This window comes from Nyctibius grandis, chromosome 1 (genome assembly GCF_013368605.1).
Source record: "Nyctibius grandis isolate bNycGra1 chromosome 1, bNycGra1.pri, whole genome shotgun sequence".
NCBI classification, from domain to species: Eukaryota; Metazoa; Chordata; class Aves; order Nyctibiiformes; family Nyctibiidae; genus Nyctibius; species Nyctibius grandis.
This window is the reverse complement of record NC_090658.1, coordinates 66,830,015-66,856,932: the sequence shown is the minus strand read 5'-3', so window position 1 is coordinate 66,856,932 and position 26,918 is coordinate 66,830,015. Positions and strand designations below refer to the sequence as shown.

At 38.3% G+C, this 26,918-nt stretch overlaps 1 protein-coding gene across 9 annotated transcripts in view; it reads left to right on the top strand.

Moving 5' to 3' along the window:
* Window positions 1–26,918, top strand: part of EYA4 (EYA transcriptional coactivator and phosphatase 4) — a 171,309-nt gene that overhangs the window by 55,614 nt on the left and 88,777 nt on the right. Inside the window, exon 1 of one of the 9 annotated variants that reach the window (XM_068408884.1) lies at window positions 12,612–12,622. The exons of the other annotated variants lie outside the window; for them this stretch is intronic. The gene's annotated coding sequence lies outside the window, so the exon portion shown is untranslated. Of the gene's footprint in view, window positions 1–12,611; window positions 12,623–26,918 lie in introns of those variants that run through there. 9 annotated transcript variants of the gene reach the window in all.

Sequence of the window (26,918 nt, the reverse complement as noted above, 5' to 3'; positions counted from 1 at the left end):
AAATTTGGATCAACCTACAGTTTGCATGCAAATCAGAATTCCACCCAAATAAAGAAAAACAACATTTAATCTCTTTTATTGAAATAAACCAGCCTCAAATAGTTTGAACACATAACAAAAATTAAAACACACACTGAATACAAATTATTTAAATAGTAAAAAATATGTATCCTTTAAAACGTGGCTTCTCTGACAGTTTTCCATATGATGGACACAAGTCTTTTGGAATGTTTTGATACCTTTAATCATTTGTGTTAGTCTTTCTAGATACTATAATAGCACTTTAAAGAAATTGGCCATCTCTGTAGCAAGGCAATCTTGTAGAGGTAGCCCTATTCACCTCACCTTTGGATAGTTTGCATGAGCGATGTCAGGCCTCCTTTCCTCCTCAGCAGAATTTTCAGTCTTAGCTGGCTGGACTTTCAGACCATGTTCTTAAAGTTGGAGGGACACTGAATCACGTGAATCAGCTCTTCATAACCTGGTAACTTTCAAACCTTGTACAACTTAACTTAAATATTGAGACAAAATCTGAAAGATGCTTCTGGGTAACAGGTTGTATGTCATAATGATTAGTGAATTTTAACTGTATTCGGTCAAAATATTTGATCTTGTTTTTTTTTAGTCACAGTCTTCATTGCCAGTTTTCCTGTGGGTGAAGTCAATATTATGTCCTTCTATTTAACCTAATCAGTGTGATCAGCGACTATGAAAACTCTGTCTTTAAAACTGAACTTTCAAAAACCTGCATGATTTAGTGCTCAAATTCCTGGGTAATTTCTACAAATCTTTTAATTTCTATTTTCTGCCTTTTTACTATTATCACACCTCCTGTTTATATTAATTCTCATTTGAATCTGCACTCTGACCTTCAGAAAATGGATTCTGTTTAACTTAATTTTGCAGAACAATTCCTCAGCTGATTTCTTGAACCCCAGAAATCTAAGCATCTGTGTAGTATTTTATCATAAAAACAGAGGCATAATGAAAAACTCCAACTTCTGCCTTCAGCATTAAGGCCCCCTGATTTCGTCTTTATCTGTGCTGGTAAGTCAGTGAAGTTCATGTGATAAAGATTCAGGAAAAGCAAGATACAGTTTGTTTCATGCAGTAGGAAGCTGTGTGGTCTTTTCACATAAAGTCAAATGAAAGACATTAGTTAATGTTTTCCAAATGCTCAAGGTTAATTGTTCATTCACACATGTTCTTCTGAAACAGTCTGTCAGCTCTTTTTTATATTTGATTTCCTGCATTTCATTGAGATAGTAACTGTTTCAAGCTACTTCTCCCTCCAGAATTCCTCTTTGAGCTGTTTAGTTTATTCTTAAACTTGGTGCACTTCCAGGTCCTATTTGTGTTCCTTTCCCAATAACCAACTCCTAGACAATGTATCCCTCTGAGCTTGCAAAACTAACCTAGTAATCTGTGGTCGTCAGTCCCTTTTTGTCTATATGGTAAATCTTAATATAGAAACCAGAAGTTTAGGTTTGTTTAACTAAAAACTAAAGTATCAGCCTTAAGGTTCCCAGTGTTATGTTTCTTTTCCACTAAAGCAAAATCTTTGGTTACACTACAAAAGTCTTTGTCTGTTTAAATATGAAAAAAGGAGAGTTTGTGCCACACGTCAGTCATCTAAATTTATGTAGGTATTTAGTGAACCAAAATTCAGGTTCATCCCACCTATTTGCAACTCCCCAGTGAGGAACCCAAGCCAGAAGTCCGCTGATGAAGAGATGTGGCCTCTGCAACAGCGAATGGGGTCTTGGTTTGCTGGGTCACATGCTGGAAGAGTCTCAGGACTGAACTGCTCTCTGAAGTGGGCTGTTAGTCTTTATAATTAATGATTCAGAAAGGATCATGGAGTAGAGTTGTATTGTAGCTCCCTAAAATGTGAGCAGACCCCTCTGCCCTGCCACCGTCCTTCCCTGATACTGCTTAGATAGGTAGGAGCTTTGGTACTCTACAGGACGGCATAAACGACCTCACACAAAGTCTATGTTAAGGTTACCCAGTGGTCAGTTTTGAGTCTATCCCAATCTTTCTGTGCTGCCACAGGAAAACACAGAGGAAGGGAAATCCACACTTTGTGTTCAGTTGTGTTTGCTCAACTTGCTATGGATTTGGAAAAATTTCAGAATTCAGATATGGGAAATTGAAATTAATAAAGACATTCAAAAACCCAACCCTCCTTTATGGACTGCAACAAATATAGTTGACAGATGAGTGCAGTAATGCATATGCAATAATGACTAGGATAGAGACTGTAAGTTAAGTGTCGCAGTTTAGGGAGTATTAAGAGAAATTGAAATATATTTGAAACTAATAAAAGGAATATTTTTCTACCAACACATAATAAAGATTTGGAATTCATTGCCACTAGAGAACATGAAGGCTAAACTCTTAGGTTTTGTATGACTGAAATTATTTCATGAAAAATAAGACCATCCACAAATATTAAGTAGTTTTGCTTTGGTCAGATTTAAATATGTGTATTTCACACACCAACAAATCCATAGCCTATAGAGGTAAGATTGAAATCTGGCAGGTTGTTCCATAACTTCACTGGACAGTGGAGGGACTCTTGCATCTACTTCTCAAACCATCAGTAATGTCCACTTTCATAAATATGTCATTGTATCCCATATAACCCAAAGATCTAATCTGGTAATCTAATTTGTAATGGAGACTGAAGGCAGAGATACCGCGGTTGATGTCTTCTAAACCGAGCTCTCAGCCAGCTCTGGCGTGCAGCACTCACTGGGGAAAAAAACCCCAAACTATTCCCTCTTCTACTGCCAGTTGTCCCTGCTCCTCTCTCAAACAGGCACTCTTGCAAGAAGGGCTTCACTTGTGACTCCCTTTCTTTCTACCCTGCCCTTCTGCACAGGCACAGCCAGGCATTTATTTAATTTTTTAAAACACACTTGGGGGGTTTTTTGAAACTTCCTTTTATCCCTCAGTGCTTTTAATACAGTGCTTGGGTGCTCACAGAGGGGACAGAAGGCAGAACTGCAGTTACATGTAGTAACTGGGTACAAGTTGGTTGGGCCCTGCCCCCATCCAGATGTGATTGTTTTGGGGCCAAATCAGCAGAAACCTTGCATAACATGGCTTTGCCATTCAGTAATGCCATGTGCTCTGAATATGTGATGCAATTTTTCTTGTAGTGAAATAGTTGTGCTTTATTTTAGACAGATATTTTAGTTACCAACTTGCATATTTCCTCTCTCTGCTGTGCAACTCAAGGTATTTAAAATATTCCTTAGTATTTTCTAACATCCGCTTGAACTCTTGCTAAAACTGAATATATTTATAGTGGATTCAATTTGAATGACTGTATGTGTGCTTGAATTGTTTAAAATCTCTGAAGCAATATTTTCATGCACTATATAATTATTTTGGTAATATCTCAAGGTGTTTGTAGATCTCTAGAAATAGGTGTGAGAAGTAAGTCTCATTTCTAATTGCATGTATTACAGTGTGATGTCTTTTTCATTGGAAACAATGAGTATTACAAATCTGGAAAAGAGAAAAGACCTGAAATACCTGGCAGAAACTTTGCAACAGTATTTCAGTTCAGGTTCTGTTCGTATGGTGATTTACACATATGCCTAACTGCGCACTACAAATAATCTTGTTAAAGCCAGTGAAACAATTCACATGTGAAGAAATAAGCACATGCATATGCTTTTTAATAGGTTATGTTGACTACTCTTATTAGCATAGAAACCAATATTTTGAAAGAAATATCTTGCTTAAATGTGTATTTCCAAAACACTTTCTTGTATTCTAAAAATTACCAAAATACAGTTGTGTCTATCTGAAAGAGAAGAAAAAGGTTTGTCTGTGCTCATTTTATAGGGTCAATGAGCAGCGTCACTACATTACCTTCAAAGCTGAGAAATACCGTTCATGTTTTTTGTTTGTATTCCATTTGGGTTTGGTGCTTGGTTCCCAGTTCAGACAGAAGTTTCGTTCACCTGCAAAAGTTGCCAGATTTTCTTCAAATTCTTTCATTTTGTGTGTATTTCAGTTAATTTCTTTCTCCACAGAAAAAGCATTGAGGCTTCTACATTTTATTCTCAGTCTTGAAAAGGTACTGTTTGATTACTGGAAATGATCAAAGCCCAGTTGGAGAAGCAGAATACAAAGTTCCCTGTTTAGGCCATAAAGTAAATTTTTAGAAGTCTGTTTTAGGAAAATAAGTTTATAGGTATAGAAGAAAAAAACCTCACCATAGGCTTTTAAAATGATTGCTTTTTTTGTTATCAGTTTTGAATCACTGTATAACTAATGTCTTGTGACAGTGACAGAAATCTGATTTTATTAAAGCTTCTGAATCATGTTATGAAAAACTATGATTAGTGCTATTTTATTAATCATTTATATATGCTAATCGAAATAGCATGTAAAAGCAACTTATCTGCATTTCTGTACTTGTGTCCAAAAATAGAGATCATTATTTAAACCAAGTAATTCTTCCAGAAGCTTGTGCTGATGCTGAGAAATTGGTTATGATGATGGAGGATGTTTGCTCTCCAGCACTAGTCACATGTAAGATGATCCACCTTTGAAGCTGCAGTAAAACCTCTGAAACACTATATTTTTTGAGTAGGGTGGTGTTGAAATCTGTATCCTGACCCAAATTCTGCGTTCACTTTCAACAGTGCAACCCCATTGACTGTAGCGGAATTGCAAGTGTGATGAGAAGAAAAAAGCATGCAGTGAATTAAAAGTTTCTTTATATGTAGAAATACTAGGTAAAAAAGTACAGCAAGGTCCAAATTTTGCTATTGTGTCATGGATAGTTTTAGATTGACACTGCAGTAAAGGAGAGTGTTGTCTTAAGTGGCCATTAATACCATTGTATTTCCAATTGTAAATCTGCATGTATGAAAAATACAGAAGAATTCTTAGGTGTGAAGCAATGTAGAATTTTAAGGTGTTTTACAAATTTAAAAAGCTTGTAGGGTTTAGTAAGTGATAAGTTTAATACAATGATGTTTTAGCAAAACTATCTGTGGAAGCCAAACCCTACATTCTGCTCTTGATTATTGTGGTGCATTCCACACAAAATTGATGAATGCCTCTAGAGAACAGAATATGCCCCTACGTTTTTCTGTGTTGCAGAGGACTAAAAACTTAACTGAGGCTTCAGGATGCAATAGCTTAAAGCAAAGGGTGGATTTAATAAAATTTTAGTTAAGCAGTAAGCTGTCAGTGGAGAAAAAAGGAATAAAAGCCTGTAGTGTAGCACAGCAGAAAAAGGAGCGAGCTGCTGAAAGCTGGATAATTTGGGGTATAGAGATGTCACTTCCTCCCTTTGCCAGGCTGTGAAATTCTTTGTAATTCCCACTGGTAAAGCTGCCAACACAAACAAAGGAAAAAACTGAAACTTCCGTGCAAGTCCTCCTTTGATGAGTAGAAGAACATATATACATTCAAAGGAACAAATTTATCAGCACCATGTTTGATAAAAACTTTTTGTAAGCATTGTGAAAAAAGGACAGATCTCACCCAAATCAAGAAAGCATATAAGAAATTTAGTAATAAATTATGTTCCTAAGGAATGATTTTAGCACAGATGCTTGCCTAAAAAACGTGGAATACTAACTTGCCTAACAGTTACAGTGTTATCTGCAACTTTGGGGGAAAGCTGGCTAGAATATGTTCATTTTGGTGTGATACCTGAGGTTTTTTTGTAAACTAGCTGTTAGTCTCTTCAGATGAAAAGATTGAGAGATGAATAGTTAGTATGGCTCAGCAGTACTTTCAGAGTATGGGTTCTTTATTAACGTAACGGTGACTTTAAGCATAAATGTAATTGTACAGAAAGAGCTATGAAAACTTTATACTAAAAAAAAGTAATCTATTACTTTATCTTTGTCCAAATTTTTAAAGGACATTTTTAAGAGAGTGTCTCATAATTGCCTGAGAGTAGCTGTTTCCAGTAAAGACCAAGTTACCTGGCCCAGATAAGCTAGGTATCTCCCTGAAATGTCCATGACCAGACATGGAGGAGCCCAAGAATTTTCACCGTAATATCCTATGTAACTCATGTATGCCATTAGTTTTTACGTGTCTCCCTTTCAAGGTTTTTCTACAGTGAAAACCATTTCTGTATAAAGTTGCTGGCTTTCCTAAATTTATGAAAGATGAGCTTCGCTCACTCACAACCAGAGCTTTTAATTTAGTTTTGTTTAAGCAAATTACTGTACAGGCAATTATTTTTTAATGTCTATTTTCTTTTGTAATTTCTTATTTGTACTAGTTTACTTTTAATTTGTGTATAAAATTTATCACGTTGCATTGAAAGTTTATATTTAAAAAAAAGGACAATGGGATTTTTCTTACATACGTATCAGTTTTAGTAAGGGAGTTGACCTCAGTTAAACTGCTGGGTTTTTTAATCCCTTAAAATGATAGCCTAAAAGAGATTATTTGCCAGAAGAGAGTCATATATGGATGATCTTTTTCGGGGTGAGTCAGCCATTCCTTAATTCCCATGTCTCACAAGTCACAGCCTAAACACCATCTTTTCCTTCATGCAAAAAGCACTTCCCCTACCACGCTAGGCTTTGCTCCAGGCACAAATAAACAGTGTGAGTCCTAGCACTGTGCCCAGAAAGGTCAAGATCTGTTGCTGCTGCTCCCGCTTTTGCCTGCCCCGGCACAAAAGTACCGCCTTGAAGCGGTTTGCATACCACAGCTGAGGAATCCCTGCTTTGGTTGTCTTGGGCTTGATATTGCTGTAGCTTTCTGGTGAGGAGGTCCCTGGTAATTACGGAGGTGCCAGTCAGCTTTCAAAATAAACAGTAAGTTAAAGCAAGGATAGAGCCCTTGTTTTATATGAAAAATCTATCATGCCATTCCTCAAACCATCATTTCTGAGTATGTACAATGAAGTAGCCATGTGTGTACTGAGGAAGGGAGGAGGAAGAAGGAGAGCTGGTCCAGTTGCAGAAGCAGAACAAAAGCCAAAACAAGTGCTCAGTACAGTGAAGAGCGTTGTACCCATCTGAAAAAATGAGAAATATAAATGGACAGTATTTTGTTTACTCAGACTGGATGTTACCTAGAATAGGAGGCTTGGCTAAGAGCAATCAGATACTCAAACGCTCTTACTGAGTGTCTTTGAACGCATAATGGTTAAAATGATTGAAAATGTGGTTTGCTGATCAGAAGTTCATGTCAAAAACTCCCAGAAGTTCAACCTCTTATTTCCCTTGCAGCTTTCAAGGTCTGTTTCAAAAATTTAAACTCCTTCCCAACTTCCACATAACTGTAATTCTCTCCTGTACTTATTTAAATAAACTTTTTATTTAGTCATAAAATAAACCTGGAAGATTATACTAGAGTTGACTCTCTAGAGCTATAAGAAAAACTGTATTTTAAGCTTTCAGTGTTGAGATCATATTTGTGCCTAGCACTGATCACTGACACATTAACTCATCTTGATTGGAGCCCTAGAAAATGTGGTAATAAAAACATATAATAATTAGCAGGGGCATGAATTAATACTTTTATAAATTATTTTTACCTTGAATGCCTTCAAAAGATAAGGTGTTACATGACAACTTCCCTTTAGGAGAAATTATATGAAAACTCTTTTCACAAAGTTTGTACCTTGAACTTGACAAGCATTTTGAAAAGTTCAAGATTTTATTTATTTCTTTGTTTGAAATCAGAATTAATATCAGAGACACTTAAAATGTCAGGTGGAAATGAGATGTAAATAAGTTTTGAAAAAAATTTCATTGAAACCAGCAGAAGAAATCAAGATGGAGATGTTGAGGGACATAATACTGTGTTACCAGTTATGATAATTTTATTCTGTTTATGGCATTAACGTTTCAAGTTAAAGGCTTAATATTTCAAGTTAAAGGCATGAAGACGTATATTTGCATTTTACCGAGTTACATGTAAGACTACAGAAATAAATTGGAAAATGCAAATGCTGAGAGAACATAAAGCAAATTAAGAAGACCGCAAAACTTCAAAAAAACACTTGATGTTTTAAAACTCTTTCAGGAATGTGATTTGTAAATATGTACAGTTTGTTGCTGTTATTAATTTATGTTTACAATGCAGAATTCTTATGTATATTTATAAACTTTTTCCATTATCACTGTTTGAAAATCTGATATACTCAGATGTCTGTGTTTTTCTTTGAACTCAGAATTTAGCTAGCTTCCATCTGTTACTCAATTTTTTTTTTTGAGATTTAATCAAACAGTTTTTGCTTTTTTTGTACCAGTTTCAATAATGAAAAAAGTAGACATCCTGAAATACAACTGGCATCTGCTGTTTTGTTGTTGTTGTTCTCTGTATCCGAGGAGCCGCTCTCTGCAAGGCTGAGGGGAGTAAGGAGTGGGAAGGTGATGGGGATTCTGATGAAACCACAGACTTTGCTCTAAGGAGCTGCAGGCTGGTGAGTGCCCTGGCAGAAAATAACACAGCTTTAGTGGTGGCTGGAAAGTCTAATAAATACAGTATCACATATTGATAGAAGAATTATAATAGTAATGATTTTTCTTGTCTCTCTCCCGTGATTTTACAGACAAGCCAAGTGAAATGCAAAGGATAGCTTGTCTTCCCATAAAGCCTAATGGATTGCCATAGATACAGCGCAGAGAAAGCAAACAAAAATTACGAGACAACAAAGCCATCTTAGAGGGGGTTGTAAATTTAAATTTAATTTACATTTTTTGAAGAAGCACAGCAGTTCAGATCTAGGAATTTATTCTTTCTGACAGTTTTGTAACTGAAAAGGCAAACTAACAAAAAAAGGCAAAAGCAGTTGAGTCAGTTAGTTTTTTGACAAAGCTGGAGGCACCATCATACCGTTATCCATTATATGGACAAAGGTTGACACCCGGAGGGCCTGCCATGACCCGCCAGAGCCAGTCAGCCAGCCAGGGAAACACTGAGAGGCCCCGAGGCGCGGAGAGGCAGGGGCTGGCGTAGCCCTCTTGATCAAAGCACCTTCAAACCCTCTTTGAATGCAACATCAGAGTCCACTAAAATATTTATTTGGCAGTGGATTTGATCTCCAGTTATGAAACTGTTGACCAACCCAAAATCTCACAGGCAGCCCTTTCTCAAAAATGTCTTTACTTCTTACATTCTTTTTTTTTTTTTTTTTGTCATTTTTATCACTGTATTGCTTGAAAAACATGCTGACTCAAAATGTGGAGTGGTTGTGGTGGCTCTCAGAATGTTTTAGACAAGGTTGCTGCTACTGTGTGTTTTTCCCCCTAAGGTACCTTGTGAAGTACTTCACGTCATAAGATGAAATCTGAAGGAATAGTAAAAAAATAGCAACTGTGAAAATGCATTCAAGGGAAGCATATGTTCCCATTAGTATCTTAAAAAGAGATTACCGCTTATATAAACAGAGCATTTTCCTTCTCTCCAATTTCTCCACCTAGAGGAAAAAGAAAAAAAAGGTAGAGAAATCTTTCATACCTCCACTACTATTTTTATTAGTCTGCAAAGCTGTGGATATAACAGTAACTGTAGCTTATGTGATCCTGCATCATTTGTTAGTTTGTGACATTACTTAAACTGTAAAGTCGAGCTGGTAAACTTTTCTTTTTGGTTTGGTATTCTCTGTGCTGCAGGCAAACCGCGAACAACGGCATATAAAGCGAACTGTACAACAGGAAAAATAATATCTGAAGTAATTTTCACTACTGTGGCCCTAAACAAAACACTTTTAGTTCCAGAACTAATTGAGAAATTCAAAATACTTAACATTTCATGCTTTCATATTTTCTCAAATGAGTACAATTTTTGTTCGCTAATGTCTGCGATTTTGCTTTCTGTCACATTTGTGTCCTTAGGATTGGTGATGTAAATAAAGGGCATGAAGAAACTTCTGATTTATGTGTCCACAGAAAACATCTCCTCCTTGGTAATCTCAATTTGCAGACAGAGACGTTCATCAGTCACAGGGATGCTGGGACAGTGGTTTCCCCTGTCAGCCTGAGAAAGGCGCTTGTGCTGTAGATGTAATAATTTTCTCTGATCATCTCTTGACACTACTGCTGTGTGCACAGAATTACAGCATAGATTTTTTTTTCTTTTATTGCCACTATGCAATACACCTTTAAAAGTGTATGGGACTGTACTTTGCATCCAGGTATCCAGGCCTGAGAAACGATAAACCCATCTTGTTTTACTGGGAAAAGGAGGAAGGCTGATGGTAGTTTCTTTGGTCCTTGCGTTCTTGAGAGCAGAGACATGTTAGTCTGTGGCAGAGGATGGGAGGACAGAAGTGAAGTGCTGGCAGGGGGTGGCAAATGAGTCCGCTCTGGTTTGGAGCCACTGACTGAAGACCTCCTGCCTATGGAGGTGTGCAAAGGGGGTGATGGTGTCCTCCTTAACTGCTTGTGGAGTCTAAAATCAGGCTGGTTTTCCCCTGCCTGATGCCTGGTAGAAGAAGAGACAAATTTTGTTCCTCATCTGCTACTGTGAAGACTCTCTGCAGTTCATTGAGCAGTGTCTAAGGATTTGAGCCTTAGAGCTCACTGTTCATGTATGTCCCATGGCTTTCAGTCTTCACTTGGCAGCATTTTCTGTAATCACTTTTTCCTTTGTTTTCCTTCTTGTGGTGGTGAAAAAAACAATTGCTTGCAAGCAATCTTGCATTAGCAACCTTCGACATCTGACGTATTAGTTGTTTCAACAGTTAAGAATGAGGTTATGCCCAATGCTAATGTCAAAACCAACATCAGAAAGCTGATTATGCTCTCCCCAATACTTTATATATGCTCCAGTGGGTTTTCATTGTCAAAGGGTTGGGCCTTTATTATGCCACATAATGCAGTAAAATGAGGATTACTTGGATTTCAGTGCATGAGATAATAGCAGCTGACAAGCACCTGGTTAAGGAAGTATATTGTATTCCTAAGCACAAGTATTTTGTGAAAATTAAGCAAGATTTCATACAAAAAAACGTTTGTACTTAAACTTCATAAATAGGTTTAAGTACAAAAAAAGGCATCAGGGAATCTGGATGGATGTATTTATTAGTGGCCCTTACAGTCCTGACAGTCCATTCTAATAATAAAGTGTGGGACCTGTCAAATGATGGCACAAATATCCTAATCTGAACTGACGTGGCTTTCTAGCCCAGTTCATCAATCATGTTTTATTAGCTTTAACAGAGCCAAGCTGCTATCTGTCATTTCGATGCTGTAGTGGTGACAAAAACTGGTGCCGAAAATGTACTGCAGGCGTAACTTTCACTCAAAGAGCATTTCTGAGCAGTGGTCCAGTTTGTGTTTGCGTGGGGAGAGAGTGCCATCTTCAGTTTCAGTCTCCACGTGAAACAAGTCTGAACTTTCTAGTGCTGCCTGATGGCTAAGTGAGGAAAAATGTATCAGTAGATACTTAGAAATGCTTCTCAATTCTTATTTTTATGAGACTTTGGATTTGGGAAGAAAAATGCTAAACATCGTGTTCTTGTTCCCTGTTTAAGATATAGTTAATTTAGATATGGCTGTTGTGATGAGTCATTTCCAGTAGAGTAAAAAAAGTAAGGTTGGGCTTTGTCCTTTTGGTTTGCAACTCTGTATGAAGAAAATAACAATTGCCAGTTGGATTGCAAACCCCTTGTAACTAGTAGCACAATGTATGCATAAAAAATGAGAGCTAGGAGTCTGTACGCTACTGCGTATTTACTGTGTTTTGTAAGAGCCATCAATTCCATGTATTGTTTCAGCCCAGAGCTGACTTGGTGTTTGCATTGGGGTCCTGGCACTTGACTCTTGTTTTTCTTGGCTCTGTGTCATTTTGCAGCAGAGCTTGAGGACACTCCTCATCTCTTGTTTCCAACGTGTTAACATATTCAAGTAAATATTATCTGGCACAGGCACATGCATTATCCTTTGGGGGAGTATTTGTAAAAGTTTTAAAGTCCAGATCAAACAATGGCATCCATCTTCCTTCCTCCTGAATTTCTTTTATTCACAAGATGAATGTTGCTGGCAAAATTCTTTCTTTGATCTTTGAAAAGACTTTATTTTGTCAATATTCACAGACAACGTTCGCACCCATAAAAAAATCCATATTACTTGCAGAATATATGCTCAGGTACGTCTTTTCTGTATATTTTAGCGCTTAATAGGACTTTGCACAATAAAGAGCAGATGTGTCATAGCGACAGCAGGCGAGCAGGGACCAGGAAGGTGGTTTCATTAAAAGAGCCTTGGGATAAATGCAGCACATTAGATACCCACTGAAAGACAGGAGCTGTTGATGGGGTGACCTCTGAATGCAAGTCGTCTTACTATAAACAGAAGGGTGTGGAAAGCCATTGGACAGAGCCAAGCTTGTTTACTATCCAGATCTCCTCTTAGTTAACTTAAGGAACCGGACTGTGCTAGGCTCGGTGTGACAGTTCAAGGAAGAACAAAGTGTCTTCAGTATTTCAGAGTTTAAAAAATCCTAGCAAGTTTTTTGATCCTGAAAATCTGTCTGCACACCTGAGCTGCTGTACAGTGGAAGTTAATTAGTACAAAACGTAACAGATATTCTCCTTTTTTTTTTTTTTTTGTCCTGGAAACTGACTTTGCACATTTGGGGAATTCATTTCTGTTCTTCAGAGACAACTGAGGTAAGGTTATGATGGATTTTAATTTGTGTAATTGCTGCAAATGTTGTTTAGTGATAAACCAGAAAACATAACGATTAATTGCACAGTCAGATTCTATTCTGAAAAGGAGATTTGGTTTTCATTTCTGTAGTAGCAGTTTTAAACTTGTTCTTGGAACAACATATTTGTTCATAGTGGCCCTAGAGTACAGGAGTTTAGGTAGCTCACAGGACTGAATCAGTCAAATTCTTTCAGGGGCAGCTTTTTATTACCACAGGAGGTTACTTGTCAAGCGCTGTAAGGAATAAAATGTGTCATTCTGTAATATGCTGGGAATGTCACATTTTGTCAAGTCTGTGAGCAGCTCATTGGTGTGTTATTCAATAACATTATTGTAAGAGACACTTAAGGGCCAGTATGCTGAGATAGGTGTCTAGACATAAAATGAGTTCAAATTAATTAGCCCTAAACAACAAAAACTGTGGACACAATAATTTAATTTGCTAATACTTCATCTGAGTCCATTCAGTCCATTTCTAAGTTCATTAGACATTAGTTTGGAACAAATAGTGCTGAAGTGTAGTTACGCTAAAGCATCAGTCCTACCCCCTCAAAGTTCGATTTAACTTTCTCTGTAATGTTATCTGTCAGTTGGCACGATGAGTTTGGATTCGAGTCTTATTTCATTGTGTATTTGTTTCAGACTTTTTAATGCATTTTGCAACTGCACAGACCATTTTTTGATAATAAATTCTGATTAAAACCTTACTTTTTCAGGGACTCCATGTGCATGTGTTGCTGTTGTATTCCAATGCTTTTCTCTACCTTGGTGTCCGTGTAGCAGGCAAGCGCAGCAGTGCCGCTGCTGTGCTGCGTTCAGAGGGCCACGATGGGAGCTGGCATAACGATTACTGCTTCTTAAATGTCCGTTTCATTCAGGGAAACTCGGGAGGAGTTTACTCTGGGAGTGCTGTTTTATTATCCTAGTGCAGCAAGCAAAGTCCCAGGGAAGAAAGAGCAACCCAGTTTGGTCCAGCTGTAAACAGCCATTTACTGCTATAGGGAACTGTGATGTGTAAGGAACCTGTTCAGAAGAAAGGCATGATAAATTATTACAGACAATAGGTTCTTCGATTTTGTGCCTGGGGTCTGGTGAGCAGCAAGCAGCAGGATCCAGTTACATGTTTCTTTTCTTGGACTGTTCACTATTTTCTGAAATACATTTCAGCTAAGCCTTTAACTGTCTCACTACCTTTTGTGCCATTGTAATTTCTTCTAAAGTAAATCAAATGTAAATTTGAAGAAGGTATATAAAGCAAGTAATATTTTAAATTCCTGAATTAAAAATATAGTTCTTGCCAAAGCATTTATCCAAGATAATTTTAGATTTATTAAAGTGTTTAGTATAGCTTGTTAAATGGTGCAGTGAATCAAGTAGCATCAACCTTGTGTGAATGTGGATAATATCAAGCAAAAGAACTTGAATTTGGCTTTGGGGAAATATGTGTATGTTTGTGTGATCATGCAAGCATGAATATGCATGTTAGAGTGTGCATGCAGGGAAGCTAATTCATCTGTTATGGAAATTAGAAGTTGAGGTTCTTTTCTGAACTTCAGCAGATTGTAGTTTGATAAAATGTCTATATACTGTAAAATAGAGGAAGCAAGTGAAAAACCACACTGCATACTCTCTATCTGTCTCATTCACATGCTTACCTATCTTTTTAATCTTCTCTGTTGTTTTCTTTGCAAGTAGCTGTACTTAAATTTTATTGAAGTTACATTTACTTTGGGAGAATGTATGAAATAAGTAGCACTTATTCAGTTTTAAACTTTGAATAGTAAAATTTATTTAGTAAATGTTATTTACAAGGGATTAAAATTTTAACATATAATTTCAGTATTTTTAAATTAAAGGAGAGCATGGCTATATTACATTTATGTATAAAAGGTATGTAAGCAGTTTGTAGAATTTAATGCGCTAGTTAATATGCTGCTTATTTACTTTTCATATTTTATTTTATGAACTCTATTTTCAATTATATTACTGCCAAAAATAAAAAAATATACATTTCTGTAATAGCTTAACAGGAAATCTAGTATCTATGTGGTTTATTTCTCTATGCAATATTTAATCATTGCCCTGAATTAATACATGATTAAACAATATTCAATAGTAACTAAAGATCTGAAGAAAATGTGAAGATTTTTTTAAAAGCTAATTTTAAAATTAATCCCATTTTAGCCCCAAAATGATGCAGTTAAAAATATATACTGAAGAACGTGGATTGATTTAAAAAGCATAATTATTGTATTGTTTGCCTTGGATTGAACAGAAAGCGGTAGGCAGTATCCCAGAATAGTAGAATTTACGTATTATTTTAGCTAGAGTTAGTTGAAGATTTGCTTCCTAAATGTTGAAGCCAAGTTCTCTGTGTATTCTCATAGTAAATCTGTAATTGTTCTTCAAAATTCATTTCAGAAATATTTGAAAGCCATTAACTGAGCTTTGCAATTATATAACTGTGACCAGTCATCTGGTATAACTGATAATAAAACCTTTGGAGGGTAAAATAATCTGAAGTGATTTCACAGAAACAGATTCTGTATGTAGTATATATTTATTTGCACACATTCACAAAAACATATTCTTGTTTGCATGCATGTTTGAACAGTTCTTTTTATCAAGGGTTTTCTCCTGGATAAAATGAATTACCTCATTATTAGATTTCTGCTGTACTTAAAGTATTTGTAGTGCTATTTCAGGTGAGCTCTGCATTCAATTAGAGTCACAGCTAAGAACCAAACGTACATGTTGCTCTGAACGTTCAAAATGTTCGCTCCACTGAAGCACAGTTTAACTTGATTGATACTTGGATTTTAAAGCAAATAAGGACTAATTTTTGCCTGTGGCAAAAAATCTTTGAAGTTTCATGCCTGTGCCGAGGCTGGATTAGTTAAGCAGTAGGACTGGGGCTGGGACTGTGACCCTGTTGTGCTTGGCAGGTTGTGATAAATGGGGGAATCTTTCTTAACCTCGTGGCCAAAACATTCCAGGATCGGGATGGGGAGACAGGAGAGAAGGGAGGGGGGTCGAAAGATGCAGGCAGGAGACTTGGCACGTCAAAGCTGTAGACAAAGGACACTGGCTTGTGCGTCTGAAACAGGGGCGAATGCACAGACTCTTGTGGGAGAAAGTACTGCAGATGCATTGCAATATACTTTATTGTTATTTCTGACCGTTGTCCTTGGTAGATGAAATTCATCCTTCACTGTGAAGATGTCTCTTTTTATTTTTGTTTTGAATGCTTTCAGACTATAAAAATTTTGGTTGTTATATTTTCCTAAACTAAAGAGGTGTTTTATTTAATGCTTGAGGTGTGTGTATAAAACCATCCAAAATAAACTGGAAGAACTCCTTATTCCAAGTAATTGCCTGTTGGTTAGAGAATTTACTGGAGGACTGCAAAGATAAGCAACATGGTATGAATTTGAAAAAAAAAACCCAAACCAAATTGCAACCAGTTAATTAATTGCTTCTGGAAAGCTAGTTCAACTATTTTGTTTACAGAACATTTTTAAAAGTAAAACATACTTTTAAACATTTAGAAATTATATATTTCAATATAGCAGTATTAATAACAAATCTGAAAAATTATTTGGATATGCTGAAGTACTATACTGGGATAAACCAGTCAAATTTTCAAACCTGAAAAAAGAGGCAAAATTGACTTATATGTGAGCTGAAATAGGATCTATCAAGTGGTTCTTCCTTGTGGCATTTTAAGAGCTACACTACCTCTGATGTTGTCCCCATTGACTAGTAATGAAAAATATATTATTAGATGATAGTTTGAGATTTATTTACATACTTCATACTGTAAATACAGCTATTCTGGCTAGTGTTAAGAACTATAGCATAAAGCAAATAAAAAAAGAATGGTAAATATTTTTAATGTGCTTTCTAATTGTGGCGGTTGTTTTTACTAGTATACAAGCAAACATATGTTGTATCCCTGTGTATAAATGAAATTAATCATTTATCCTTTTATGATTAATTTCCCTGAATGACATTTTAACACTATGATATTAATTGGATTTTTAATGAATGTTGTGCTGTAAATGTTCCTGGAGTTTACCTGTTGATTAATATTTGAATAATTAAATGTAAATCATATATATAAAAAGTAGTCTCACTAAATAGGATTTTGCTTCTGTGCTGCTTACTAGCATATAGTAACTATGTGTACGTTATGTGTATTATATTTTCCTATGTATTTATTAGAAAGTATTTTATCTGTGGTTTGCCTCTGACAAATTATTATTCTTTTTTTCCTACCCTTTTTAAAAAAATTACTCATTTCTTAGCAGCATTTTCTTCACTTTTATTGAAGTGTTCTAGAGACACTGAAAACTAAACTAACCAGAAACAAACTAAATTTGGTTGCATGACGATACAAATGGATGTGAATAGGTCTTTAGATTATATCCTCTTCTTTGTGAGATTTTGTACTGCAACGTTGTGTGTCATTTTACCTTTCCTCTAACAAATTATTTTTTCACGAGTTAGCAGATGGGCCATAAAGAACTGATTATTTTATTTTGACTAGAAAATAGTTTGAGCTACAAAGAATTTTTTGCATCCTTACTCTACAGTCGAAGTAGGTTGCCAAAGTTTTTGGATATCTGATGTAGTTTATTAATGTTACAACAGCTGCTAGAAATTATTGCTACTATGCTAAACAAATTAGCTTCAGTAATGAGGAAGAACAGAAATGTATGAAACTGAAGAAAAAGGACAGCTGTTTACTGTAAATGTATAGATGATTTACTTGCTAATTTTCAAGGTGGAGTGTGATGTGCAAACACTTATTACCTTCTACTTCCACTTTTTTCCCAGTTTTGAACACACTTTTGGTTTTCATTTGTAACTTAGTCATTTGTATACATTTTAAGTAGGTGATTTTAATTGGAATAGCCTCAGTGCACTGTACAAAAAATACTATTATTGTACAATTAGCTGATGACTTCAGCTTGGGCTATTTTCATAGACCAAATTATTTGTTCGTGTTCAGATTCATAGATATTATCTATTGAAAATTCAGATATTTATGGCTGAATATCTTTGATCTATTACCAGGTGAAAAACTACCCTGAAATAACAGAACAGGTTTTTTTGTTGGTTTTTTTTTAAAAAAAAAAAAATTTATTTTATTTTAATACTTTTTTAACATGGTCCCCATCTAATTCCCATCTTTCACAATGCCTACAGGACTCTGCCAGCTGATAATGGGTAGGCAGGTGCTGAGCTAAAATCGTATTCATGTTACCTGCTCATATTACCTTGTTCATCCTCCCTCCAACCTGTCTTCTTACTCTGTCCACCTGTTGCTTTCTGGCGTTAATTGAGCCCCCCATCCTACAAAGGCATATTCACATACTTGCCTTCTTTATTCACAATTGTTTTGTTGAAGATAATGGGCCTAACCACCATGTTCCTGTTTAGACTTAAGCTTAAATCTTCGTAGGCTTGTCCCAAGCTTGACAACTCTTTAGCTCAGGGAATGCTAAAGGAGTTAATACAAGATAGCCTCAGTTATCCATTGCAGTTACCCTCACTGCTGTTGAAGTGAGGTGGAGGCACCAGTGGAAGCCCATGCAAACGTTGGCAGGACTGGGTCATTTTCTGCAGTTACTGCAGTAAGTCACAAACAGCCTGTTTGTGTTCCCAGATCTCAGTGCACGTACTTGACATGGAGGTTCTCCTGCCTTTCAGGGTTGTGAAGGAGAGCAGTGAACAACTGGTATTCTTTCTGACCAAAAAAATCAACTTTTAGAGTTTAGTAATTTTCCTTTCTTTTCTGTCAAACGTGCTGGAGTTCAACTGGACCTGAAGAAGTCAACAATCTGGAGTGTTCCTTGCTTGCAGCTACAGTCAGGCCTCCACTTCCCTGAGCCCGATCACAGCAAAACTACCCAGTGGCCAATTGCAAGATCATTTAATTGAAGTTGACATTTTAGACCACATACGGTCTGAATTCAGGTCAGGATGTGGAGCTGAATTGCTTTAGTAAAGAAGTCAGATGATCTTTTTTGATCTGTGAGTAACGGTCAGTTACATTTTCTCGTCTTTCTGGTACTCTCTGTCACATACGACACTGTCTACTGAATACAGTAGTCTCTCCTGAGAGACAAAGAGGGATCCAGAAGACATGGAAGTTACTTAAGTCCTTCTTAATAGATACACAATAAAAGTTGTATTGAAAAGCTGAAGCACATCACTAGTGTTTCTCCTTTTCTGAAGGACATCTACAAGGATCAACATTTCTTCTGATTCTCTATGACATGCATGTGCTGGACTGGTCACACAGCATGGATTGTGCTGTCAGACACTGCAGGTAATACACTGATCTCCTGCCATTACATCTGGCTCATACAGCTATAGGTATATAAGTTTGGGATAAGACCAACGGTGAAGAAAAGCTGTCTGAAAGCATGTCTGAGCAATTGTAAAAGGGGTACTGGTGAACAAGTGGTTACACTTAGAAGAGCCTGTGTCTACAATATTATCTTGAATAGTTCAAGTCTCAACTTAGGAATTTCTTAAGATCATCGATAAATCAAGTTGTCATGTAGCTGAATCCACCTAAAATGCTTTCAATGTACCCAAACTATTCCATCCCATTCTATCAGACTGTGATATGAGTCAGGTCATATCACTGTGATATGAATCATTCATTCTTAAATGAGCCAGACTTTTATGAAGACTTTGGTGCTTGAAAACTAATTAGTACAAAGCTCACATCAAGTCAGGGTATTGTGAACACATTAGATCTGTCTTTCTTTTCCACTAAACGACATTTCCTGAACTTCTTGAATATAATTCAAAACCACAATCTTTGTCTTTAAAGTTCCTTTAGCTCTGGGATGAAGAATGCAGCTGATGAGTATACTCCTCCAAGACAGAGAGGACGGTGAAGCTGGTGGTGTTGTAGACATTACCTACTCAACGCTGACCCAGCATCAGCGAGTGAACTCTCAGTGGAGCTAAGAAACACAAGATTTTTGACCAAGAGTAAGGCACATTTTGGGGGGCTGATCTCCTTTAACCTTAGCACTATATACAATATAGTATATAGCAATATATACATTAAAATACAGAAGACAAATAAAAGAGTACAGGGAGAGAAAAAGGGCTTCCCTACTAAGCAGAGCTTTTTACATATGTGTGTTTGATCATTTGTGGTGAGGATGAGTATTTGATGGATGTATGATCATGTTGTTTACTGCACTTGGGAATCAGTATGCTTCTAGGTAGAAATCAAGATAGGGAAGAACAGAAAGGAGGAGTTTATCGACAAGGCCATTTGTTTAAATTTCCTCAAAGTAAGGGATGGAAAAGCTGTGACAAGTGTTCTTTGATCTGAAGAGGGAAAGACAGATTATTTTCCGGTGAGGCAAACGAGTGAGGAGAGAAGTTGGCCTTTGTTACTTGGGAGGCCAGTATGTAAGCTCTTGGGTGAGCTAAGGGAAAGCCAGGTACCAGTGAGGCACCAGCATCTTCAGAACAGAGGAGAGCCTTGTGGCAGAGATACTTGACTTGTGGTAGAGAAATCAGCATTAGCAGTATAAATACACTGTACTGTTGCTCATACAAGATGGTTTCCACATGAAAAGAAAACAGCATGTTTTATTATGCTTTATGGCACAGTACTATATGCCTTCAACAAATTAGCTTGAAGTATTTGCATGATGTATTTGCAACATGGCCAAGTTAACACAGCCATAAGAACATTAACTTTTGAACTTCCTGACTTTCATTGCTTTAAATATCAGCTTCAAAGTTTACTTTTTTTTCTTTGCATTTGTTGGCCCTGGTTAGTTTTCAAAAGCGGGAGGAAAAAAAATAAGTTCAGGTTTTCTGAGGGGGCACTGAATTTTATGCATATAATGGGAGATGATTTGTTATTCCTTTGAATATTAAATGATAACTCCAAACCAGTCTTTATACATCTAGTTTGCTTATGATATTTCCGTGGAGCTGAGGAATCATAAGATTAAATCTAGAAAGCATTACACAGCATGGCTCTTTTCCTGCATCGCAGTGTTTTTCTCCTGAAGAGAGATCAATGGTATCTGGGAATGCTGAGATTTAAAAAGCAAACACTCAAAACTAATAAAAATGGTGTGATTGCAACAAATCTGGGGGAGATCATGAGACCATAACTGGAGGAACAACAGGAAGTGTTTTCCCATATCTAGCTTAAGAAAGTATCTTCTAGCTGATTTCCAGTTTGGAGATACCAGGGAAGCACCAAGGGTATACTTGCAGATTCAGCTGCACTGAGACAGACATACTGCTGACTTGAAAAGGCAAGAAAAGGCCACAGGCTTTTCTTTAGCGTTTTTTAAAGCAGGGGCAGGGGACACACACACACATGAAAATGAGAGAGAGAGAAGAGAATGAGAGATTCCCAGTGCTAGTGCTTTAGTATTTCTTCCTGAATCTGACTTGGGCAGTAAATGAGCTCCAGGCTGGTGGAGCTTCCCTGTATTTGCAACAACCGCTGAATGGGGAGCTAGCTCCTTTTCTTTCTTTCTTTCTTTCTTTCTTTCTTTCTTTCTTTCTTTCTTTCTTTCTTTCTTTCTTTCTGGGAAGGAAGCCAGCCTGATGGCCCATCCTCCCAGCAGGGCAGGGGAAAGTGTTCTCTGAGCTCAGAGCTATTAGGTAACCCAGGCTGAAACAAAAAGTGCTATTGTGGTGTGGCATTTGCCCTGCCTGCTCCACTAGTTAAAGGAAGGCATATTTCCTTCTTTCATCTTACACAAACAAACAAAAAGAAAAAAAGCATGCCAGTTTTTCCCACAGTGCATGTATAAGTGCATTTCAACATGTAGAAGATAGTACTTTACAGGTTCCAATCACTTAAATTATGACTTGACCGTCATACCCTGTGATATTTTTTGAAGTGTACTTGTGCCCAAGACGATTTAAAATGTGTTTTAAAAAAGTCTGCAGGTATAAAAGACTTGAAAGAAGCGTAGAGCTCTGAACTGAGTGATCCCATTAATCAGGTTGCAAAAACAAACATATAGGAAGCCCTTCCACTAGCAGGAAACTACCGAGGAATGAAAGTTTTGACCCCAAAGATAGCATACAAATGAGAAAGTTGAGGAGTTGAAGTTGTCTCAAATTTTATCAATTTATGTCATAAAAACACCTTAATGACACCTCCTTCAGTAAAACTTTTCAATAGCAACACGGTTTTATGTTGGATAAATCTTTCTAATTTAAGTAGCACAAAGGCTTGTGTCAATGATACAATCATAGAATAGAATCATAGAACGGTTTGGGTTGGTAGGGACCTTAAAGATCATCCAGTTCCAACCCCCCTGCCATGGGCAGGGACACCTTTCCACTAGACCAGGTTGCTCAAAGCCCCCTCCAACCTGGCCTTAAACACTTCCAGGGAGGGGGCACCCACAACTTCTCTGGGCAACCTGTTCCAGTGTCTCACCACCCTCACAGTAAAGAATTTCTTCCCAATAGCTAATCTAAATCTACCCTCTTTCAGTTTAAAACCATCCCCCCTCATCCTGTCACTACATGCCCTTGTAAAAAGATCCTCTCCTGCTTTCCTGTAGGCCCCCTTCAGGTACTGGAAGGCTGCTAGAAGGTGTCCCCAGAGCCTGCTCTTCTCCAGGCTGAAGAGCCCCAACTCTCTCAGCCTTTCTTCATAGGAGAGGTGCTCCATCCCATCTTCATGGCCCTCCTCTGGACTTGCTCCAACAGCTCCATGTCCTTCTGTTGGGGGCCCCAGAGCTTGATGCAGTACTGCAGGTGGGGTCACACAAGAGCAGAGTACAGGGGCAGAATCACCTCCCTCGACCTGCTGGCCACACTTCTTTTGATGCAGCCCAAGATACGGTTGGCCTTCTGGGCTGCAAGCGCACATTGCTGGCTCATGTTGAGCTTCTCGTCAACCATCACCCCCAAGTCCTTCTCCTCAGGGCTGCTCTCAATCCATTCTCTGCCCAGCCTGTATTTGTGCTTGGGATTCCCCCGACCCACATGCAGGACCTTGCACTTGGCCTTGCTGAAAATCATGCGGTTCGCACAGGCCCAGCTCTCAAGCCTGTCAAGGTCCCTCTGGGTGGCATCCCTTCCCTCCAGCATGTTGACCGCACCACACAGCTTGGTGTCATTGGCAAGCTTGCTGAGGGCGCACTCAATCCCACTGTCCATGTCTCCGACAAAGATGTTAAACAGGACCGGTCCCAATACAGACCCCTGCGGAACGCCACTCATCACTGGTCTCCACTTGGAGATGGAGCCGTTGACCATAAGTCTTTGAGTGCAACCATCTGGCCAATTCCTTATCCACTCAGTGATCCATCCATCAAGCCCATGTCTCTCCAATTTTGAGACAAGGTTGTTGTGCAGGACAGTATCAAATGCTTTGCACAAGTCCAGGTAGATGACATCTGTCACTCTTCCCCTGTCCACCAGTGCTGTAACCCCGTCGTAGAAGGCCAGCAAATTTTTCAGGCATGATTTGCCCTTAATGAAGCCATATTGGCTGTCACCAATCACCTCCTTGATTTCCGTATGCCTCAGTATAGTTTCCAAGAGGATCTGCTCCATGATCTTGCCAGGCACAGAGGTGAGACTGACTGGCCTGTAGTTCCCCGGCTCTTCCTTTTTTCCCTTCTTGAAGATGGGGGTTATGTTTCCCCTTTTCCAGTCAGTGGGAACTTCACCAGACTGCCACGACTTCTCAAAAATGATGGATAGCAGCTTAGCAACTTCATCTGCCAGTACCTTCAGGACCCATGGATGCATCTCATCAGGTTCCATGGACTTGTGCCCCTTCAGGTTCCTTAGATGGTCTTGAACCTGATCTTCTCCTATGGTGGGTGGTTCTTCATCCTTCCAGTCCCTGCCTCTACCTTCTGCGACTTGGGTGGTGAGGCTAGAGCACTTGCCAGTGAAGACTGAGGCAAAAAAGTAATTGAGTACCTCAGCCTTCTCCATATCCCGGGTAACCAGGTCTTCTGTTTCCTTCCGGGGAGGGCCCACATTTTCCCTAGTCTTCCTTTTATCACTGACATACCTATAGAAGCATTTCTTGTCCTTGGCATCCCTGGCCAGATTTAATTCTATCAGGGCTTTAGCTTTCCAAATGTGCTCCCTGGCTGCTTGGACAATTTCCCTGTATTCCTCCCAGGCTACTTGCCCTTGCTTCCACCCTCTGTAGGCTTCCTTCTTGTGCCTGAGTTTATAGGAGCTCCTTGTTCATCCATGCAGGCCTCCTGGCGTTTTTGCCTGCCTTCCTCTTTGTCAGGATGCATTGCTTCTGAGCCTGGAGGAGGTGATCCTTGAATACTAACCAGCTTTCTTGGGCCCCTCTTCCCTCCAGGGCTTTATCCCAAGGGACTCTACCAAGCAGGTCCCTGGAGAGGCCAAAGTCTGCTCTCCTGAAGTCCAGGGTGGTGAGCTGGCTGCGCACCCTCCTTACTGCCCTATGGATCTTGAACTCCACCATTTCATGATCACTGCAGCCAAGGCTGCCCTTGAACTTCACGTCCCCCACCAGCCCCTCCTTGTTGAGAACAAGGTCCAGTATGGCACCTCTCCTGATAAGACTGTGCAGTGTTCCTGAAAGAAACAATCATTATGGTCTCCCTGTAAGTATGAAAAAGGCATTTACCTGGATTGATTAAATCCCTATTTGCTTTACTATCTATGTACTGTTCACACCAGCAAGGGCTCTAGTGTGTTGCTGCTCATCGTTACAGACTAATGAAATAAGATCTAGGGGAAACGCAGTGCCGCTTTGCAGCCTCTTGGCCTGTCTATAGGCTGGTTCCTGTTGAAGTTTCATCCGCATTATTCTCTGCAGAGGTTTATACAGAAAATCTAAAACGTTATGGGAGCGATGAAGAATGTCATCTCAAAAAGCAGACGCAGTTAGCAGATTAGTGTATGCTTTGTAAGTGATAGCTCCTAGAGTCAATGACTGATTCAAAGAAGCTGAGGCTCCACAGTGTGGAACTGTATCAGGAGCCATCTCTCTTCATTGCTGTAGTCAGTGTTGCACACAAAGAGGTTTTCATGGAAGATGTAATGAGACACACAGGCTGTGTGGGGACAGTGTGCACTTCCTCGCTCTATGGTAGCACCGTTCCATTTCCTCAATGTTTTCGCCACTACCTGTCCTCTTCAGCAGTCGGTGGAGAGTAGCAGCCATTATTCACAACTCATCTTGGCATAATTCCTCTCTGTCTGAAATAGATGACTACTTTAGGTCAGGTGAAATATATCTGTATCTTTCTGCTAGATGTGAAGGAAGCCTGGGGTGACAAGCCTAGATAGATTTAGATGCTGAAACTGCAGGTATTTGATACTAGGTGTATCTCCTCTGGATTTTTTTCCATTGCAAGTCACATGTACACCACATAGTGTTGCAGACCTGAGTTGCAACTATATTATCTTGGGGAGAGGTGGGGGAGACAAGAAGGTAGCAATGAAACATTTCATCATGAACATGTCTATCTTAGGAAAGGTTTGTATGGAAAATAAAAAGAAGCAAGGGTGGAACAGCAACAGCTTCCCCTGTCCACATCTCTTCCTCTCACCACTGCGCTGCGCTACATGTTTGAAGCTCGCACGCAGTATCCACAGTGTTCTTAGTCCTCTCATCTCTAAAAGCATGAAAATGTATCTGATGTCTTTAATACGAAGTCTCATCTACTGTGCTACATAAATATGAAGGTCACCTTCAGCAGTCTGCTTCCATACTGAAAACTTTTAAATAATTTGCACTTTACTTTCATTTTTTTTTAAAAAAAAAAAAGAGTTCAGCGTATTCAAAACTCAATCTGCTTTGATAAGAGTTGTCAATTTTAGTTGATGGCATAACAATTTCATTACTAAGAAAATGGAAGAGATTATTGGATAGCTAAACCTAATTTAGGAGGTGAGCTGAGAACTTGTTTTCGCTGAGGACTAGCTCATATAGCCTTTAATTTAAAAAATATACTTTAATAGTGAATTCCGTTAACTCTAGTCAATTCCTGTTGATTTCTCCTTGAAATTAAGTTGATTCATATAGCGTTTTTTTTCCTCGTTCTTCCATTGAGATTAGAACTACTTTCAGATCTGCTGAGATGATAAACCTACTTGAGGATGTGATTCAGTTAAAATACAGCTATGTACAGTGCCTGCACTGTGAAAAATTGGGGAAAAAAATCAATTTTCTATTGCTTCAAGGTCTTTCACTCAACAGTAGCATTAGTGTTTGGGTTTTTAACTAAGTCAGAAACCTACTTAAAACTTGATGGTGAGTAACTATGTAGTATTACATTATTTTTTATATACATTTTAATTTCATTTCACATTACATTTTCATAAAAACTGTTTATATATAGCTGTATTACGTAAGCTTATTATTATTATTAGGCTTAAGTAATTGAAACCCTTATGAGACCTATGGAAGTGTAGCATAACAGTGATTTACTGTGAAAAATTCAGTTGAGAATTTGGGAGTATTCAGAATTCTTTTCAGATCTTTATGCATCTTCAGCATTTCTGCTTGGTTTTGCAGAAGCCTCACAAGACATACATAGCTATAGTAGTATTTGAATTTAGCCATCAAAAAGCTGCTTCATTGTTAATAATATTTCTATGGGGTTTTTTTAAATCACTCTGAAAGCATATGCATTCTCAGAATGGCTACAATTTGTTGCTGAATCCCAACAATGTATCTTTAAGCTAGTCCTTGCCCTGTTTTTGTAGGTCAGGATAATGTCATTATTTGGTTTATGGGAGCAATGAAGGGTGTCACGGTAGCAAAGGAAACCTTTGTAATGCTAGCACTGCACAGTCGGTCTCTGTGCTAAGGATTTTGTTGTCATAAGTAAATAGTGTCAAAGTCAGCATCTAAAAATTATTTGAAGCAGCAGCTACTTTTCTTTACTATTCATTCTCATGGCAGTGTCACAGACATCCTCGGCCATGTTCTTCTCATATATTTCCATCAGACTGTTCCCCTGAATGCCCCATCCTCTCCTGGGGCCACACCACAGGCATGGTCCCTCTCCCTGGACAGTGAGCAGAAGTTAGTGAGCTTTCACCAGTGTAATTTTCTGTAGGGAAGTATTCGGGCAGTAGAAGTGCACTTGCTCCGCCCACATTCCAGACCAATCAGAAGTGGCATTAGCACAAGCTGAGCAAGCACATAGATGTGCTTTGAGATGTCTTTGGGTCTGAAAGAGCATTTTTCCTTCTTCATTCTTCTCTCTTTGATGTTAGAGC